Genomic DNA, 4553 nt, shown 5'->3' with positions numbered 1-4553 from the left:
CAGCTATAAAATTGCTCCAAATTGCAATCCAGAATGGTTGAATCAGTTCCCAACTCCACCAATGAATTATACCTCATTTCCCCCTACCTTCCTTTCATTGTTTGTCATTTTTTTTTGTTCTATTACTCAATCTGATAGTTGTTTTAATTTGCATTTCTCCAATTAGTAGTGATTAAGAGAGGAAGTGGTCACACAACATGGAGGGGAGGAAGTACCAGTCCAGTTTGGCCCAGTCATAGAGTGGCAGCTAATGTCCACGTTGCTCTCAGCGCTTGGGTCCAGGTCCTACTACCTCCTCCACCATCTCCTCCTCCTCCTCCTGCTGCTGCTGTTCCTGCTTTCACCTGGGAGCTGGACCTTTTTGTTGAAGAGATCTATTGGGTCCGACTTCCCAATAGGTCTGGGGTGTCCAAGTATGTAGCGGCAAAACCGAAGTAGATTTTTGAGGAGAAAGGCAAGAGCAAGAATGTGATTGACAACAGCTATGGCATCTTAGACCAAAAAGCGAGAATCAAATATACATCAGATTTTCGAAAAATTCACGTAACTAAGACCATCAGTAAGCCACATCTCAACTACAGCTTACATAAGGAAACGAGTGGCAGTCACCACTTTACTGAGAGCATGTCTGAGACTTTAGAAACTCTCAACAACCTAGTTCTCAAAGGGATGAGGTTGATGATGGACATTCCCTGTGAGCTGTGGAATGAGACTTTGCGGAGGTAGCTGACCTCAAGAAGCAGTGTGATAGGTTTGTGGAGGAGCTGAGGAAGTGCTTGAGGACAGGTAGCAGAACCAGCGGGAAGAGGACCCAACCTTCTTTCTCTGCGCCAATCATGAGTTAAAAAGGAAAGATACTAGAGTCTTTGAGCAATGAATTAGCAAGAAAGGGGATACAGTATCCCTGGGAAGGAAGAAAGCCTCTCAAGGAGGATAAGGGTGTCCAGAAAACCACCTCCCTCACTCACAACCCCTCCAGCACTCCATCTACTGCCCCAGGAGTACAGAGGGAAGCCTTTGGCTGAGGAAGATTTCTCTTGTGCTTCCCAGCAGACAAGAACGGACTCCCCAACTCCTGGGTACACAGCATGCCTTGCTGTGCTTCTGTCCTGCTGAGGATTACAAAGCCTGCCTTGCCTTTTCTCCTTCTGGCAGCCATTTCTCCCTGAGCTTAGAAGAAGAGCCTTGTGATGGCTCCAGAGCTAAAAACTTCATTGTAAACTTTAGAGGGATGGCTTGAGCATTACCGACCTCAGGTAGAACTTCATCCCTCAATGTCTTAACCCCTTCTAGTAAGGATAGTTGAGCAATATCACTCCTTCATATCAGAAACACCTCTCTCGACTCTAGTCCTACCAAGAAGTTCTTCTTCACCCTAATTCTGGTTGAGGCTGTCTTCCCCAGGGCTCTAGCTCCTTCTCCCCTCCCCCTCGCTAGGCATGAGATACCCTGTCTCTGCCCCTCTCCAACCCATTTTATTACACAATGTGCAGAGTTTAAAAATACTTAGCCTTTTAAAAATTGTGATTTAGAGCAGTATTTTCATATGTTTGTGGGTAGCTTTGATTACTTTGAAAAATGTCTATCCATATGCTTTGATCATTTATCAATTAGAGAATGACATATAAACATTCCTTTAGAGCTTTCTCTCATAACAGGAGGCTATCTCCTATGTCGTTATCTTAATAAATGAGTATATCTCTATTTCTATCGATAGAGATATAATATCTATTAATAGAGATCTATGTTTGCACAATGGTTCAGTAGTACTTCTCCATAAATGAATTGGCTGTCCTAAACAGTAAATCCAGGAGACAGGTGTGGAAGGCTTAACTATCACCATTTTCTCCAAGGATTTAGATAAATTCTCATAATGCCATCAAATAAGATTACTGGAGGCGATAACATACTTTCATTCTTTTTCTTGTTCTACTGACAGACTTCCCCTTATATGGAAGGGGGAGAGAGAAGGAGGGAGAGGGCGAGAGAGGGAGGGGGAGGGAGAGAGGGATAAGAGGAAGGAGAGAGGGAGGGAGGAAGTAAAAGAAAGAGAGGGAAGGAAGCAAAAAAGGAAGGAAGGAGAGAGAAACAAACAAACAGGTAAAAAAAAAAGAAAAACTAAAGCTGAGGGATTTCTGTTTATGTTGACATTGAATGAATGACTTCAATTCAATAAAGATTTACTGAGCATCAATCATATGTGATGCTTTATGCTTGCTGTAGAACAGCCCTGATTAACACTATAGATTAAACATATATGTTGATTACTATCATCCAGTGCAATGAAGACTATGAAATGATAGGTTTCACTCAGATGAAATGCAAAAAATCCATGCTGTAGAGAGCTGAAACTCTGAAAAGGTGTGCTTGAATCAGACAACAGAGCACTTAAGACTAATTACCTAATCCATGAGTGATAATGGCTCTATATAGATATATTTAGATAAGATGGTGATATGATGGCTCTCCTCACCACTGGTGCTTGCTGAATGTTTGGTGATGAGATAATTGTAAGTAAGGATTGAAGGGCTGAGGGAGAGAAGTCAGGGTCACTTCACAGCAGGAGGAGGAGAGAGGTTGGAGTCTCCAGACTTCAGAATCCAGGATACATCTTTGGCAAGCCACATGGCAACTTCCTTGCCTCCTTCACTTCTCCCTCTAAAGACCAAGAACTTTGATTGATCCTGAGTCTGACTGATCTGAGACCTTCCACGAGCTAGTCCAGACATTATACCATTCCTTCATCTAAGTCAGTAGTCAAAATATTGAATCAGTCAAGACCAAAGGTAGATGAATCAACAAAAATATTGGTACTACTTATTTTTGAGTCACCAATCCAGTTCTTTCTTTTCTTTTTTTTTTAAATAATAGCATTATTGCTTGAATAAGTCTGTCTCCTCTCAGAGGATATTCAAAAATTGGATTAACATCATTAAAGTTAGTCTCAAATTACATACACTTAGTCAAAGGTAGAAACTATTAGTAGAATAAGCAAAGTTGTTCAATTTGATGCCATCTTTGGGTAAAAGCCTGATATCTGGTAGTTTTTTTAAAAATAATATACAAAAGCTTACGGGCAATTTTACCTTCAAGGATTGCTCCCCTAGACTGAGGTCTTATACTATAAATAGAATAATCCAGATGTAGTACACTGTTATTTCATGATATTGTTCCAAATAACATTCTTATATTTATATTTAGAATATTTTTCAGTGATTCTCCAGGCAATTCCTTTGTTGCTTCATAAGTAGGGGTATTTATAAATGAGTGTATCTAAGAGGACTAAAAATTTGCCAAAATTTTATTTCTGAAATAACAATTAAAAAAAATTCCTCTTAGTGGAAATGTCAATTATATAAAATGACTGAAAAATATGTAAATGATATTTTTGAGGCTTATTTGATTTTGATACATTTCAAAATTTATTAATAGTAAAAGGAAAAGATAAGACTAGAAAGTTTTATTATCTATGATTATTCAAATAAGAAAGATAATTCAGTGTAGAGGAGAGAGAATCAACTTTATAGTTAGCAAAATTTGAATTCAAATTCTGTCTTTCATATATATTAGTTGGGATGCACAGCAAAATTACTTACATACAATTACCATACAATCCTATTTTTTTTAAAAAAAAGGTAAGCTTCATCAATGGAAGGGGATCCAATACAAAGGTTCCTACACTGACGAAATTTTTAAGCAATTCTAAAATGGCTTGGTCTCAGATCTCTTTATGCCCTTAAAAATATTAAAGACATCTCAAAGAATTTTTGTTTGTATGTGTTGTTATATACATAGTTAGCTAAAAGCAAATATGTATGTATATATGTTTACCATATTAGAAATTAAGTATTGTGATAATTAAAAACACTTGAGAGACATCATAATCAAGTCATTTTATTAATAAGGCAAGCAGGTTATTAATAAAAGAATAGTTTTTTGGCCTCTCTCTTATACCAAAGATAGTCATGGCAGCAGGCTCACAATTTATATATCCTATGGTGGAGTAGATGTTCAATGAGGGATGAAAGGGACTGGATCACATTTTGAGAACTTCTGAAATAAAATATAAAAATACATTTTTTGGATAAATTGAATATTTTTGTTTTCTCAGAAAACATTTTCTAAGAAAAATTTTCCATTTAAAAATTATCTAGTATTGATTTGGAGTATTTGAAGAAGCAGAGCCACATATATCTTTAAACTAATTATGATATTTATCATTAGAATACAAACTATTGGTGCAAACCTCACACACACATGTACACACATACATACACACACAATGTACTTTGTTTTATCATAACAATTGGTTCTTAAGTTCTGTTATTGTGAAGTGCTATACATGGCTCCTAACCTGGAAATTGGCTCAGCTTAAAAGTTCAGACTGATTTGGAGTATCGTGAAGAAGTGAGGACTAGCATTATTTTTTCTTCAGATGAACAAAGAAAATATCTGAAAAATATAACAATCTAAGACCTGCAGAGACTAGTTTCCTCATGAATATATTAATCATTACTAAACATGATGAAGATGAACACAGTAGTTGGTAAAAA

General features: G+C 37.1%; 1 pseudogene; it reads left to right on the top strand.

Annotated features, from left to right (window-relative positions):
• The first annotated feature begins 250 nt into the window (after positions 1–250).
• LOC127557349 (protein canopy homolog 3-like) lies at positions 251–937 on the top strand (annotated as a pseudogene).
• Positions 938–4553: the final 3616 nt, after the last annotated feature.

The sequence above is a fragment of the Antechinus flavipes genome, chromosome 3 (assembly GCF_016432865.1).
Source record: "Antechinus flavipes isolate AdamAnt ecotype Samford, QLD, Australia chromosome 3, AdamAnt_v2, whole genome shotgun sequence".
NCBI lineage: Eukaryota > Metazoa > Chordata > Mammalia > Dasyuromorphia > Dasyuridae > Antechinus > Antechinus flavipes.
The sequence above is the reverse complement of the archived record's forward strand: the minus strand, read 5'-3'. Positions and strand labels throughout refer to the sequence as shown.